Raw genomic sequence first — 16,506 nt, 5'->3', positions numbered from 1 at the left:
TCTGGTGTGCAGGCACACACATGGAGGCAAAATACTGTATAAAAAATAAATAAATAAAATATCTCTTTTAAAAAAAGATCTTGCCCAAATTGGAATGGTAAGAGAGGGGAGGAAAACTGGTTTGGTTTTGTTTTTCTAAGACAGGGTTTCTCTGTGTAGCCTTCGCTGTCCTGGAACTCTCTTTGTAGACCAGGCTGGCCTGGAACTCACAGCAATCCACCTGCCTCTGCCTCCCTGGGATCAAAGGCATGAACCACCACACCAGGGCGGAGGAAGCACTCTGATGAAGAAAACCAAAGCCCAGAGACATAGCAGCTGAGACAACCCAGAATGACCCAAGTCTACACTTCTCCACACAACCTCACCCCTGGCGATGTGACAGTAGAAGATCGCTTACTACCCACTCTGGGACTTGTCTCACACTGACTGCGTACAGTCCGCGCGAGCGCGCTCTGAAGAGTATTTGCAGTCACATGGATTATGAAGACCACAGCATGGCCAGCCCCAAGATCCACCCACACATCTAGGCTTCCAAAACACTCAAGCCGGCCGGAGATATATAGCTCAGCTGGTAGAGAGCCCGCGTGTCTGCAGGAAGCCCAGGGTTCCAGTTCCAGCACCACACAACCAGCCATGGTGACATAATCCCAGGACTCAGAAGGTAGGAACATGGTCACCAGTTCAAAGTCATCCTCAGGGTAGGTATAGAGTGAGTTAGTTCCAGGCCAGCCTAGGACACATAAAAGAATAAAAGAAAAAAGTACCCCTTGGACTGAGGATGTAACCCTGTGTGTGAGAGAAAGAGGGCGGGGGCGGGAGTGGGGTAGGGAGAATAGAATATTTGATGCTTAGTACCACAAAGGTGAAAAGAAAATAAATATTTGCCCTTTAGAACTCAGGAAATTCAATACACAAACCTTCCCCACCAGCTTATCAGTCACTACCTCTGCTTGTCTGTCTTGGAGGGGCCCGGACACTGCTCACTGGCTGCCTCTTCCTGATCGCCAAGTCACTGTCACTGTCTCAAGGCACAGCAACAAGCTGCCGCTCTAGAAAGATGAGGAGCACCCGGATGGCCAAGTGCCCGGGAGGAAAGGAGAGGAGGCCTAAGGGCAGGAAGCCGAGCAGTGTGGTCCCTGCTGTTGGGATCACCCCTGACCCTTCAGTGCTCTGAGGCACAGGAGGGGCTCTATAGCCTACCTTCCCCCCCACACCCCCCCCACCCCCGCTCAGAGCAGGACCACAGCAGCCAGAGCAGAGCTCTGCCCTAAGCCCTGGGAATCACATCTGGAAACAACTACAGGCCTCTGCTGGGGAGTTGGTGATGCCAGACACAGAGAAGATGGTCTGGATTGTTTTATTGGTCCTTTCGTACAAAAAGGTGGGCCAGTAAGATGGCACACATACACAGTCAGTGAATAGTTTTTTTTTTTAAGATTTATTTATTATGTATCCAGTTTGCATCAGATCTCATTATAGATGGTTGAGAGCCACCATGTGGTTGCTGGGAGTTGAACTCAGGACCTCCGGAAGAGCAGTCAGTGCTCTTAACTGCTGAGCCATCTCTCCAGCCCCCAGTAAATAGTTTTTTAAGGTAGGACTTTGTGCTCATTGTTTGTGAATTCCATGAAGATTCCTCTAAATTCCTAGAGGCAGACAACCTCACAGATAATTGAGAAACCACCTACCCTGACTCTACCAGAGGATAAAAGGAGAAACAGATAGAACATGGTCCTCTCCCTCAACACATCCTCACGGGCCTCTAAGGAGTCCAGCCCTTCAGGCTCTGCGGCTGGTGTTCATGGTATGAGGCGGGTGAGTCATGAGTCAGCCACGAAACCAGTCTGTGTGCCCTCAGTTACAAATCCAAATGTCAAAACGTGAAAACAGGTGAGGAGCAGCCACGAAACCAGTCTGTGTGCCCTCAGTTACAAATCCAAATGTCAAAACGTGAAAACAGGCGAGGAGCCGGGCATGGTGGCGCACGCCTTTAATCCCAGCACTCGGAAGGCAGAGGCAGGCAGATCGCTGTGAGTTCGAGGCCAGCCTGGTCTACAAAGTGAGTCTAGGACAGCCAAGGATACACAGAGAAACCCTGTCTCAAAAAACTGAAAACAAAAGAAAACAAAAGAAAGAAAGAAAACAGGTGAGGGGCCTGAAGAGTGGGTGCGCACGTACAGATGGGGAGGTGATTGGGGAAAGGGTCTCACCCCAGCTTCCCAGGTGTATATAACTGAGGTAAAGCATATGCTCAGGGGCTGATAAGCCAGTGACCATGTGCACAGCCGAACCTTCTCAGCCATTCCTGTGTGCAGGGCCCAGGGACTCACCAATCGGCTAATTCTGACTTTCAATTGCATCTCTTAACAATTCCTGGTTATGAAAAGCAGCCACTTCCTGTCCCCAAATCATACATGCCCCTTCCAGACAAACACTTCATGATGAAGGTGAAAGAAAACTAGGGAGGTCTATCACAGAAACCTTTTATCATACTAGCAACAGCAGCAATGGTATCTCCTGGGTACTTAAAACAAAAGACAACTCCTAATTAAGGGACCGCTTGGCTCTGCCAATATTAAGTGAGCCTGTTCTTTGCTGGTCTGTCACTGGCAACACCTGAGGAGGATTTGCCGACAGCACCAGCATCCCTTCAGATGATGGGGAACTCTGACTTTAATTTAACCGCTACCGTCTCGGAGCAGCTCTGAGGTGAGGAAGCATCAAGAGAGAAAGGACTGAAAGAAATCCTACCAAAGGAAATAAGGGCTCACCATGGTTTGGGAGTCAGGCCAGCCCCCGGCGGATGGGCGATCTGAAATCGAGGCATATCAAAGTGCTACTGATAACCTGAGTCAGTAGACCGCTTAGCAGAGGCCCTCATGGGCCATATGGTGCCTCAACTTCTGCTACCACAATAGGCTCGCCTGCCCAGAAAGCACTGCGGTCAGAGAAGCTCAGCAGCAGAGGCACGCCACCGCCGGCTAGGGTGTTTACATTTTATCTTGTGCTATTAGCTTTGTGTTTCCCCTAGTGGGGAATTGAAACACACACCCCACACACACTTCACCTCAGACAACCAGGGCTACCTGCAGAACGCACACGTGTGTGTTCTGCATGTGTGCTTGTGGATGCAGACAGAGCAGGTGAACAAAAGCAGATGTCAACTTCAGAACAGGAATTCGGCTGGTGGGGGAGGGTGAGCAGGCAGGCTCCCAGCTAGTGCTGGAGCAGACAATGCTCTTTTCTCAAAAGAAAAAAAAAAAAAAAAAAACCAACAACAACACTCCGCTGGCCTCGGGGAGTGACTATTTAAAACGCTCGGCTTCCTTTATTCCACCACCATGGAAGTGAATCCAGTTCTTCAGAGTCAGAGCAAATGGAGTCATTTGGCTTCTGTGGGTTCTCTATGCCCTCGGCAGCAGGAACTGGGCCGTCTAAGTGGTCCTTACTTCATTAATTTCATTTTCTTTGAAGAAGATAGTACGGTCATAGAAAATTTTTAGGATGTGGGGGAAGTGGGACAGATGCTGTCAAAGCCATCAGGAAGTCAGGGTGTGAAGGCAACAGGTGTCGCCTGCCCAAGGCTGGGCTGGCACGAAAGGCTGGCCCAGGATTTTGTCAATGAATTCATAAGTATTCTACGTGTCTTTTTTTTTTTCCCCAGACAAGGTTTCTCTGTGTTAGCCTTGGCTGTCCTGGACTCACTTTGTAGACCAGGCTGGCCTCAAACTCACAGCGATCCACCTGCCTCTGCCACCCGAGTGCTGGGATTACAGGCAGGCGCCACCACACCCGGCTTTTTTTTTTTTCTGAGACAGGGTTTCTTTGTGTATTCTTGGCTGTCCTGGACTCGCTTTGTAGACCAGGCTGGCCTCGAACTCACAGCGATCCATCTGCCTCTGCCTCCCGAGTGCTGGGATTAAAGGCGTGCGCCACCAAGCCTGGCTGTATTCTACGTGTCTTACTATTTTCTTAGAGTTTTTTTCCATGTCTTTGCAGATGATCATAAGATATTAATTCATCTAGGTGACTCCCTATTAAAGAAGACACTGAGCCGGGTGTGGTGGCGCACACCTATAATCCCAGCACTATGGAGGCAGAGGCTGGCATAGATGCATCCATGTGAGTTCAAGGCCAGGTTGGTCTACAAAGTGAGTCCAGGACAGTCAGGGCTTTTGCACTGAGAAACATCAAACAAACAGACAAACAAATAAGGACACTAGTTTGCAATAAGAACTCCACAGCTAAACTGGGCGTGGTGGCACACTCTGGAGGCAGAGGCTGGCAGATCGCTGTGAGTTCAAGGCCAGCCTGGTCTACAAAGCCAGGATAGCCGAGATTAACACAGAAAGACCCTCTCTTGAAAAAAAAAAATCAGATGACATAAAAATTGCCCTAAGATGCAGGTCCCTGAGGTGGCTTAAAGCAAAAATGGAGGCAGAAGTTTCTCCCTCAATACCCACAGCAGAACTATTGCAAAAAGGCACTGATTTAATCTGCCCGCCACCATCCCCACACCAAAGTGGACAACATTCTTGGATGAACTTCTCAAATTGTCTTAAACATTCTCAGATTTTTTTTAATCCCTTTCAAGTTAAATTGAGATTACACTTGAACTCCATCCAAGAGCGAAGCTGAACTGAATTATGATAATTAGAAAGCTGTGCCTATAATTTTTTTAAAGGCAACACAGTTGATGTATTTTTTTTTAAGTTCATGCCAGAGAATATAAGTTCAGTATGTTCTCACATAATTAGCATTTGCCACCATTATCAGAAGTTTTTCGATTTGCCTATCACTGCTGTTGTGTATTCCTAGACCTCACTGCTGTCATACATCTGAGCCTGTCACAAGCCTGGGGGCTCCAAAAACTCGCCCCTGCAGAGGCGGGATGCCTAACTTCGTCATCAGTAAGTTGGACCACGTTTAAGTCTAAGCTCATTTTCCAACACCCTTTCTTTCCAATTAAGAAATAATATTAATCCAGGGTTGACAATGTGGCTCGGTCCTCACAGGGGTTGCCTGCCAATGCATGAGGCCGGGAGTGTGAGCCCAAGCAAGGGTGTAATATAAACCGAGCTCGGTGGCGCAGGCTTGTAAGCCACCATGTTAGGAGAAGGAACAGGAAGATCATGGGTTCAGGGCCATCCTCAGTTACATAGTAAGCTGAGGAAGTCCTGCTGCATGGGACCTGCTTCAAAAAACAAAGAGAGCCAGCAAAATCCTACAGCAGAGCCTCAGAGGCGACTGCGAATATGAAGACCAGGTTAAAAAAAAAAAAAACAAGACAAGAAACACCAGCCTGAAATGGAGGGTGGTAGGGTGCATGGCCCTCCCTTGGGTAGCCATGACACTGAAAATATAGCTTCTCTGGAATGCCACTCCCATTATCCAGCCAGAAGAGAGGGTGTGTGTGGGGGGGGTGTCCATCCATTATGTCAGGAAACCATCCTGAGACATCCACCTTCATAAGCGAACAAAATGGGAACAAAATGGGATCTGAGAGTAGCGCACCCTGTGGGAAACAGTGGCCTGGTCCCTTCCCTGCAAAGCCAAAACTTGCCATTCGCCTGGACCAAGTGGAAAAAAAAAAATACACCTTTCAGAACTCTCCTACTCTGTCCCAAAGCAAAGCCCGAACAGTTCTAAAGAGATGGTCACATTTCACCCTCAAGTGCAATGTACACGGAGCAGCAATGAAGCAGCTCATATAAAAGAGAACGGAGGGACTGGCAACTCCGCTCACATCTTCGAAACTAGACAAAAAGCCCCCCAAAATGGAAACCCAAATATTCCAGCATTACACACTACACCCTAGAAGCCAGGAGAGTGGAACACCCTGTTCAGAGATGCACAGTAGCTGCCACACAACCGTGTCTAAATGAGTCTACGCAAAAGCCCATCCTGAGATGGTGCTAAAGACAGACCTGAACCGCTTGACTTTAGCACCTTGATGTGTATGAAACAAAACATATTCATGCTACATGATTCAGGCTCCAACTTAAAGTAAGGTGAACTGAAGCCTCTACACCTGACTCAAGAAAAGGCAGCACACAGCTAGGACGCACGCCGGCAGCCAAGCACGGTTTATGCTGGTCAGTGAGGGTGAGCCATGATATAGTCTCCTTACTGAGTTCAGAAGTAGGACATAAGCAGTCCGCAATCCCAGTCACCGAACTCTAAAAGAGACATTGCCTTGGTTAACAAAAATGATGATGGTTTTCTTGCAGTAGAGGGGAGTGGAGCACTCACCTTCAGCCAGTATTTCTCAAGCCTCTGGGGGTAAGGGGAGAACAGACCCTACTCAAAGTTTTAGCGCCTGGCAGATTTGGCACATCTCCTACTCAGAAATACACAGACTTTTTTTTTTCTGTTTTCATACTCCCTTTATTGGGGAACAGAACCAAGCACCAAAAATGGTAGCTTCGGAGCAAGGCCCCTAATTTCTCTGCGTGGATAAAATCATTGTTTTTAAGGCCGCTGGATTGTACACAGTTATCTGTCCGGGCCTCTGCAGTGATAAGAGGCCATCACAATTTCCACTTGCAAGCAGTGTAATTATGCTCACAATTAACCCATAACACATGAGATTAGAGAGGAAAGTAATCCTACAGATGTTCAAACTCTTGTTCAAGCATGGATTGGGGACTGAGGGGAATCTATCCATTTCCAAAGGCGGCAACAGCTCCCTAATGCTGCTTAACGGCCTGGCTCCCACTTGGGGTCTCCTTCCTCTCCGATGCTCATTATATATCTTCCCAGACAATATGATACCAAACACAAGTTTAGACACAGACGGTGCCATAAAGATATACCTTCTTACATTAGCTTCTGCACATTGTCAGAACTACCTAAAATTAAAACTGGTTATATACTACTGAACTTTAAAAAAAAAAATTCTTTTTCTTAGTTTTCTGTCTTCTCAAATCAGGAGGAGATGCCACCAGCATCCAAAGTTAAGTATGTATGCGACCACAGAATCCCAGATGCATGCAGCAAATGGGGGCGGGGAGAGAAAGCAGGAGAGGCAGGAAGCCAACTCCCTACCAGACCACCCTCACGCTTTCGCAGTGCTGTGTGGAAAGCACACACTATGTGCCACAGCAGAAGCCAGAGTTACCCGTTCAGTTTCTGCAACCTTGGTCACACTATGTTAGGATGTCTGCCTCCTTCAAATTAAAGGCCACTAACTATATACATGTCCTGGTGAGGCCTGGCCTTTGCTGGTACAAAATTTTCAATAATCTCAGAATGTTCCCTTAGAGTTTATAAAGGACCCTAGTAAAGAGGAACTCACACAAAGATTCTTTCTCCCTTCCTTCCCCCCCCCCCTTTTTTTTTAACTCTTCTGTAAAGACAAAGTGTCTCTCTCTGGCTTTGTTTCAAACTTGTTTTAAAAAAACAAAAAGTATTCTAATATTTTCCTAAATCTGCAGTTTAAACAATACTTGCCATTAAACGGGAAATAAAATGGTTCACTGAGGACAGCAGCAAGCCTAAGTAAGGGAGACAGCTTATCAGCTCATTTTTTTTTTATACCAACAACAAATAAAAGAATTGTAAACTCTGTTGAGAACCTGCAACCTGAGAGTCCCACACAGAGTTACACATTCACAGAAATACTACACAAAAATATCTTATGACCATTTATGGAAATACTGAGATTAGAAAAATACGCCTTTCCTCCTTAAAATCATCAACAATTTCAAAGCCTGCTGTTGACAAAGGTTCAGCTTAAACGCATTTGTCTTTCCGGAGTCGTGATGTAACTGGCTCTACTGTTTCCTTCTAAAGAGGAAAGATTCTTACCAAAGTTGGATCTAAGTCTGGCCCTTATAAGCATTCAGATGTGCCTGGGCCCAAAGATCCTGCTATTCACAGAAAAACGCAGACTCCGCTGAAAGGCGGAAGCCCCTGGCACAGTCTGTACAGCCTAAGGATGATTCCCAGTCCTAGTCTCAAGGCAGATTAGCCCCCACCCTGGAGTTCAGGCTTGCACAGACAAGTACCCATTGGCTCCTGGCAGATCGAGTCTCCCTAACGGGAAGGATCTGTCCACCCGGGGAACCACCTGCAGGCGCTCAGCACACCCAGACCACCTAAACTTCCACAACGAATAAAGGCCACAAGGCGGGGAGCAGTCTAAGCTTTGCAGTATCCGTAGGAATTGAAATATTTTCCTTTCACTATTTTGAAATCTGATCGTATTTACAGACCTGTTTGCCCCAAGGACCTCGGCTCCTTTCAAATGCGCTATTTTAATACCCGGCCTTTCTACAGTTCCCGATTCCTGGAATATCTGTCTGTAAGTTTCCAGCGCTGCCTGAGATCAATTTGCATTTCTGTAAATCACAGACAGCTTCCAAGAACTTAACAAGCCTCCTGAGAAACGCTGGTGGCTGGTATTTCATTGTTTCATAAATATTTTTATACGGGTGACACCATTCAACTTTAAATAAATCTTTTTTTTTTAAAAGACGATTAAAAGCGAGGGAAAGTGGTCTGAGTTTTTATTTTCTCCGGAAGAGGATACGTGAAGTGTGAGCCCCCCACCCCCACCCCCCCCCGCTCCGTCGTTTTCGACTTCTTAAAATGTAGCCTTGGTTTTTTGTTTTGGGTTGGGTTTTTTTTTTAATGCATTAAAAAGAAAAAGAAAACTCCTAGAAGTTGAACTTTCTTTCAAACGGGCCTCTAGACTTTGAAAACAAGTGGTGCTGCCACGAACAAAGGCTAAAAGTGTCCCCAGATTTTTTTTTCCTCTTTGGGCCCTCCTGGGGATGGTTTCTTCTCCAATAAACAAACAATCCCCCAGTATTTCCTACCGAGGGGAAGTTTTCCAGGAGAGTCGGCTCCCGGGTTTGGTGGTAAGTGCGACTCAGTCTTTTTTGGACACAATGTTTCTGCTGACTCCTGAAAATTTTCCACTTGAATGTGCACTGGAGCGGCGGCGGCGGCAGCGCTGGAGAGGCGGCAAGGGCGAGAGAGCCCTCTTTCATCTCCCGGGAGGAGGAGCCCGGGTCCGCGCGGACCCCGAAGGGGCCGGGCGCCGGGGAAGTCGCCCCGCTACAAGCTCTCGGCAGCGCGCCGGACGCTCTCCCTACCGGCGATCGCACCGAACTCGGCGCTTCCCGGACAAGGAGCGCGGGAGAGACGGGCGCGAAGGAGAGGCGAGCGGGGCCGCCTGTTGCCGCGCGGGGCTGCGGCCCAACTTGCAGGGTGGCGCAGCCGCTCCCCTCCCGGAGCATCGGGAGCACCGGGAGCCCCACACAAAGCGTCGATCGCGGTGACGCCTAGGCAGCCCGCGCCCCCAAGTCCGCCCCGCGCGCAACTTACCTCGACCGCCCGGGCGGGCGCGGCAAACTTCGGGGCGCTGGGCCGCCGCCCCCGCGCTACTCCAGCCGATACTCCCCGCGGTGCTCCCGCGCCGGGCAGCCCCAGCCTGGCCTCGCCGGCTCCCGGGACGGGCAGGGCGCGCCGGGGCAGCTGCCCGCGCTCGGGCGACGCTGCGCTCTGTGGGGGGGTCAGCGCATGGCCTGCGCCCCGCCGCGGCCGCCCCGGGCCCCGGCCCCGGCGCGCGGACTCCCCGCGGGCTGGAAGCGAGTGTGCGAAGTACTGGGGGGGCGCTCGCGGCGGGCGGCGGGGCCGCGGAGGCTCGGCTCGGCTCGGGCGGCGCGGCGCGGCGCGAGCGATGCGAAGAATGTGCGGAATGAGGACAGGAATGAAATGAACGCCAGGACCGAACTCGCTCCGGAGGGGTGGGGCCTCGGTGACGTCATGCCGCCGGGGCTGGGTGGGGCGGGGCCTGCCGCTGCGGTGACGTCATGTATGTGGGGCGGGGTGCGTGGGGCGGTGCTTGGCGCCCAAGGGGGAGCGAGCCGCGCGCGCTCAGGGCTTTGTGCAATATGAGGCCGGGCGGCCGGTTGCTAAAAAGGCCGGGATTGCGCCACCACCACTACCACCACCACCACCTCCGCTTGCTGTGCCTCAGTTTACCACCTCCTGGTGGGCACGGGCTCTGGCAATCCCAAGCTGGAGGGGAGGTTGCTTTTCTGGAAACTGAGGCCCCGGCGTTCTGTTTCCCTAGCCCGCCACTCCTCCCCTAGCCCTTTCGTTTTCCCCAAGTTCACAATTCTTGCGCAAATGTAGGCTTTGCAGATTCTGAGTTGGAACACAGGAGAGTTCTCGTCCGCCTCCTACCCTTTCTTTCTGGAAGTGAAGTTCATTTGTGCTGCGAGTTGAGTCTACAGAAACCCTGCACACGGTTAAATAACAAAAAATAAAGTCTTGCCCAGCTGCAAAAGGCAGCTCTGCGCCGTCCCTTTAAGGAGAAAGTGAGGGTCGATCATAAGCGGTTTGAACTCTTGTTTTAGAGTGGACGAAACTGCAATACTTCAGAACTCGGGTAAAGTTAACGGTGACTGGGGACAGACATGCTGGCAGTTTGGGCTGCTTGCAGTCCGTAGTTTCCCAGAAAGGAGGGAGCCCTTCCCGCACCGAGACTTCCTTCTTTCAGCTCTGGCTTCAGAACAAACTAATGGCGCCTGTTTTGTGCCCGAGGATTCCCGGAGTGTGCATAACTCAGGAAAGCGAATGGGACTCTGCGCGCCTTTGCTCAGAAACGTTTACTAATGCGTTTTTAAGGCAACAGTATCGTTCATTGATGCATTTTTAAAATTTTATGTCCAAAGAACTGAAGTTGTAAAAAGTAATACAGAGACATTCTTTGTTCACTTTGCCCAGCTTTTCCCCCCAAGCCATGTCAGCCAAAATTATATCACAATCAGGGTATTAATTTCGCGCGGATTTTTCAGTACTACTTGTACACATCAGTGAATCTCTGTTTAATTCTATACAATTTGCTCACCTGTGTAGATGCCCACCACAGTCAAATACAAATGTGTATTCTTTCTAGTTACTTCATAAGTAATGTGACAGGCTGACAATAAGAATCTCAGCCACCTAGGCAGAGTATTAGAGAATACACGCCCAGTTTCACCTTAAAACTGTGGCAGGTGCATCTTTTCCCAGCTACCATCCCATAACAGTGCCAAATAAAGTCAGAAAGCAGAAGCCGGGCAGATGGTTCAGGGCTTAACAGGACTTGCCCCTCTAGCAGAAGACCTGTTCAGTTCCCAGCCCACATGGTTGCTTTCAACAGTCTGTAACTCCAGTCCTGGGGACACCAGTCCTGGGGACACCAGGCACAAACACGGTGCGCATGCATGCGGGTAAAATCTTCATGTACATAAATAAATAAGTTTAAGTCAGATAGCAGAGACAGCCTACCAGTGGGTAAAATTTCCAAACCAGTATTTATCTTGCCCAGTGCAAGAAACCCTTCAGATTCCAGTTGCTCTCCTGGACTCACTTTGTAGACCAGGCTGGCCTCGAACTCACAGAAATCCACCTGCCTCCCAAGTGCTGGAACTAAAGGTTTGCGCCACCATACCTGGCCCTGTTCTCTCCTTCTACTAAGTTAGGAAAGATTCCTTGGCCAAACATTCGGAGCTCTTCATGATGTGCTGTAGCTCCTTGGCCAGCGCTTTCTACAACTTCTTTCATCAATGCACACACCTCATGATATGTATGCTAAAAATCTTTTCTTCGAGGAAGTCTGCTCAGCTGTAGCCAAGCATAGTGGCATCTGCATCCAAGCAATCAAGAGGCTGAGGCAGGAGGATTGGCATGAGTTTGAGGAAATCTTGGGCTAAAGAATTAGAGTCTAGGTGTTGGAGAGATGACTCAGTGGTTAAGAGCTTTGCCTGCTCTTCTGGAAGTCCTGAGTTCAAGTCCCAGAAATCACATGGTGGCTCACAACCACCTACACTGGGATCTGATGCCCTCTTCTGGCATACAAGTGTACATGCAGGCAGAGCACTTAACTACATAAAATAAATAAATAAATCATTTTTTAAAAGATGTATTTATTATGTATACAGTGCTCTGCCTGCATGCATACCTGCAGGCTGGAAGAGGGCACCAGATCTCATTATAGATGGTTGTGAGCCACCATGTGGTTGCTGGGAATTGAACTCAGGACCTCTGGAAGAGCTGACAGTGCTCTTAACCTCTGAGCCACCTCTCCAGCCCCAAATAAATAAATCTTTATAAAAAGAGTTAGATTCTGGCCGTGCTGTGGTGGTACATGCCTTTAATGCCAGCACTCAGGAGGCAGAGACAGGCAGATCTCTGTGAGTTCGAGGTCAGCCTGGGCTACAGAGTGAATCCAGGACAGTCAAGGCTGCACAGAGAGACCCTGTCTCGAAAAAATAAAAAAATAAGATAGGCAAGCTGAGGACCAGAGGAGTAAGATAACTTGGCTTGGGTTGTGTGCTTAGTAAATGCAGATCGAGAATGAAAACCTGGACCGCAGCCGGGCGTGGTGGTGCACGCCTTTAATCCTAGCACTCGGGAGGCAGAGGCAGGCGGATCGCTGTGAGTTCGAGGCCAGCCTGGTCTACAAAGTGAGTCCAGAACAGTCAAGGCTACACAGAGAAACCCTGTCTCGAAAAAACAAAAAAACAAAACAAAACAAAAAAAATTAGTGGTCTACAGGGGTCACTGACCCAGAGATGTAGCAACCTTATGCTATCTAATGACAAAAAAAGGAAAGAAGCTAATGACTTGTAACACAAAAGAAACAGTGAGACACTGACTGGTGACTCATCTCGCTGAGGAAGAGGTTCCCAGTCCTCTGAGCTGAAAGAACCCCAGGCAGAAGGGCATGGCCAAGAAAGTTACTTCTTTCCAAGCTAAAATGCTTTGTAACAATAATTTGTTCCTACTATTTAGGCTCCTTCTCTTTCTTTACTTTTCTCCCCCACCCCCCACCCCCGCCACTCCCAGACAAGAGAGACAAGGTTTCTCTCTGTATCCTTGGCTGTCCTAGACTCACTTTGTAGACCAGGCTGTCCTGGAACTCACAGGGATCCACCTGCCTCTGCCTCCCGAGTGCTGGGATTAAAGGCCTACTCCTTCTCCTTCTTTCCTTCTTTCTTTCTTCCCTTTCCTTTCTTTCTTCTTTCTTTCTTCCCTTTTTTCTTTTTTTAAGACAGGGTCTCACTAGTTTGCCTTGACTGTCCTGGAATCCACTATGTAGACCAGGCTGGCCTCAAGCTCACAAAGACCCACCTGCCTCTGCCTCCCCACCCCACCCCAGGACCCCAGTGCTGGGATTAAAACATGCTTTTTGTTGTTGTTGTTGTTGTTGTTTTTCAAGATAGGGTTTCTCTGTGTACCCTTGGCTGTCCTGAACTCACTTTGTAGATCAGGCTGGTCTCAACCTCACAGCAATCTGCCTGCCTCCGCCTCCCGAGTGCTGGGACTAATGGCATGCACCACCATGCACAGCTGGGATTAAAACATGTACTACCAAAAAAATTAAATAAATAAAAAAGGAAAATAAAAACAGATTAACTGGGAGGTGGCGGTGTACACCTTTAATTCTAACATTTGGGAGGCAGAGACAGGCAGATCTCTTGAGTGTGAGGCCAGCCTGATCTACAGAGAGACTTCCAGGACAGCCAAGACTACATAGAGAAACCATGTCTCAAAAACGGGGAGGCGGGGAAGCAGTGGGGAATAAAAATGAATAAAAATATGTACCATAAGCTGGGCATGGTGATGCACACCTTTAATCCCAGCACCTGGGAGGTAGAGGCAGGTAGATCACTGTAAGTTCGAGGCCAGCCTGGTCTACAAAGCGAGTCAAAGATAGTCAAGGCTACAGAAGAAACCCTTGTCTCAAAAAAAAAAAGTTACTACAGCATGGTAGCACATGTCTTTAGCTCCAGCACTCAGGGAGGTAGAGGCAGGCGGATTGCTGTGAGTTTGAGGTTAACATGGTCTGCAGCTAAGGCTACACAGATAAACTCTGTCTCAAAAACCAAAACAAACAAACAAAGGACAACATCCAACTTTTAAAAAAAAAAGATTTATTTATTATTTATACAGTATTCTGCCTGCATGTGTGCCTACAGGCCAGAAGAGGGCACCAGATCTTATTATAGATGGTTGTGAGCCACCCCATGTGGTTGCTGGGGATTGAACATATGACTTTGGAAGAGCAGACAGTATGTTTGTTTTAAACTCTTTCTTTTTTTTTTTTTTTTTTTTTGGTTTTTCAAGACAGAGTCTCTCTGTGTGGCCTTGGCTGTCCTGGACTCACTTTGTAGACCAGGCTGGCCTCAAACTCACAGCGATCCGCCTGCCTCTGCCTCCCAAGTGCTGGGATTAAAGGCGTGCGCCACCACGCCCGGCCCTAAACTCTTTCTTTTCTTTTTTGGTTTAGTTTTTCCGAGACAGGGTTTCTCTGTGTAGCCTTAGCTGTGAAGGACTCACTTTGTAGACCAGGCTGGCCTCAAACTCACAGAGATCTGCCTGTCTTTGCCTCCTGAGTGCTGGGATTAAAGGCGTGTGTGCCACCACACCCAGCTAAGCTCTTTCTGTTGTTACCGTTATTGTCCTTTTGAAACAGAGTCTGACAATGTAGACCTGGCTGGCCTGGAAATTCTTATGTAGACCAGGTTGGCTCAGAACCCAGAGCATTCCTCCTGCCTCTGCCTCCCAAGTACTGGATTACGGGTGTTTTTCATTATGTCCAGCTATATCTTTTGTATGTTTACAAGTTTGTTGTTTTGAGATAGACTCATATAGGCTGGGTTGCCCACAAACTCACTACAGAGCTGAAGATGACCTTGAATTCCTCATCTTCTTAATTCAGTCTCCCCAAATGTTGGGGTAACAGGTTTACACCATCTCATCTAGTTCTATAATTTATTATTATTATTATTAGTAGTAGTAGTAGTAGTAGTAGTAGTAGTAGTAGTAGTAGTAGTAGTAGTAGTAGTAGTAGTAGTGTGTATATGTATGTTGGGGTTTTTTTTCTTTTTTTTTTTCTTTTTTTTTTTTTTTGAGATAGGGTTTCTCTGGGTAGCCCTGATGGTCTTGGATTCACTTTGTAGACCAGGCTGGCCTTGAACTCACAGTGATCATTTGCCTCTGCCTCTGCCTCTGCCTTCCACCTATATTGATTCTTTTGAGACAGGGTTTTTCTGTGTCGTCTTTTCTGTCCTGGAACTCACTCTATAGACTGGGCTGGTCTCATAGAGAACTGAACTCACAGAGATCTGCCTGCCTCTGCCACTTGAGTGCTGGGATTAAAGGTGTGCACCACCACCAGGCTGTTTTATTTTGTATATATAGTGTTTTGCCTGCATTTATGTCTAGGGACCACTTGAGTGCCTGTACTCACAGAGGCCAGAAGAGGACATCCAATCCCATAGAACTGGAGTTACAGATGGTTGGGAGGCACCATGTGGGTGCTGGGCATTGAACCTAAGTCCTCTGGAAGAGCATCACGTGCTCTTAACCACTGAGCCATCTATCTCTAGCCCAAGAACTTTATTTTATTTTACTTATTTATTTGTTTGTTTGTTTTGAGACAGGGTGTCTCTGTGTTAGCCTTGGCTGTCCTGGACTTGCTTTGTAGACTAGGCTGGCTTAGAACTCACAGCAATCCACCTGCCTCTGCCTCCCAGAGTGCTGAGATAAAGGCATGCGCCACCATGCCCGGACCAAGGACTTTAAAATGCATACCACTATTCCACTTTTCCCCAGGGCCCAGCAGCGTTACTGAGCTCTGAGCCGCATAACTGCACAATCTTTCTGAAAATCTTTCCGCGTCCACTGTTCCCTCGCTCTCTTCCAGCTTTGGCATTTAAGAATCTCTGTCCCATTTGCCAAGAAAGAGCAACAGAAAAGGCCTTCGGTCAATCTAGCTTCACCCCATCTCTGCCTCTGTTCTCCCTTTCACTGCTGCCTTTCTGAAAGGAACTGCCTGACACACACACACCCTCCCCTCCCCCCACATACACCGCTGGTCCCTTAGCCTCTCCAGCTGGGCTTCCTCTCATGGCCTTACTTCTCATCCTACATTCTTAGACTAGGTAGTTGTGATTGCCACCTCTCTGCAACCAGTTCCTTATTTTCTTCCTGTGTGTATGTGTGTGTGCGTGTGCGTGCGTGCGTGTGCGTGTGCGTGTGTGTGTGCGCTCACTCTCTTCTGAGGATGTATTTTCTTGCACTTAGCCTGGAAGTCTGTGGTTGTGTGTTATGGACTTCCTGCTGGCCTTGCTTTATAAGCCTTTATTTCACTCCCATGGTTTCAATTACTATTTGTTTGTTGTTGTCATTTGACCGTACAAGGGTAATCCATCTCTCACTCTCTGGAGTGCCAAAGGTGTGTATCAAATCTCTTGCTTGGCATCACCATCTGAATATCTGATACATCTCAAGCAATCTGTGCAGAATCAAGGCCTCACACTGTAGACTCAGCCTTCCATAGGTGTTTGTCATCTCCTGGAAAATTCACAGAAACCTAGATGCCAAGCTTGATACAGCCCCACCTAACTAAAACTCCCCAAGAGTACACACAAGGCCATGTTTATAATAAGAGGTTCTTCTAAGACCTTGAATAATCTGACCTGCCAACGTACATTTTCAGGC

General features: G+C 48.4%; 1 protein-coding gene and 1 long non-coding RNA gene across 2 annotated transcripts in view; both read right to left on the bottom strand.

Moving 5' to 3' along the window:
• Window positions 1-9,749, bottom strand: part of TEAD1 (TEA domain transcription factor 1) — a 229,164-nt gene extending 219,415 nt beyond the window's left edge. The window contains exon 1 of the mRNA XM_084773005.1: window positions 9,334-9,749. The gene's annotated coding sequence lies outside the window, so the exon portion shown is untranslated. The remainder of the gene's footprint in view (window positions 1-9,333) is intronic.
• On the bottom strand, window positions 1,423-9,327 carry LOC311592511. Its single transcript, XR_014777429.1, has 2 exons — window positions 7,037-9,327; window positions 1,423-6,274 (listed from the first exon to the last, which is right to left on the bottom strand). It is a non-coding gene; the product is annotated as an uncharacterized lncRNA (long non-coding RNA).
• Window positions 9,750-16,506: the final 6,757 nt, after the last annotated feature.

This window comes from Acomys minous (genome assembly GCF_964271855.1).
Source record: "Acomys minous genome assembly, chromosome: 2".
Classification (NCBI taxonomy): domain Eukaryota; kingdom Metazoa; phylum Chordata; class Mammalia; order Rodentia; family Muridae; genus Acomys; species Acomys minous.
The sequence above is the reverse complement of the archived record's forward strand: the minus strand, read 5'-3'. Positions and strand labels throughout refer to the sequence as shown.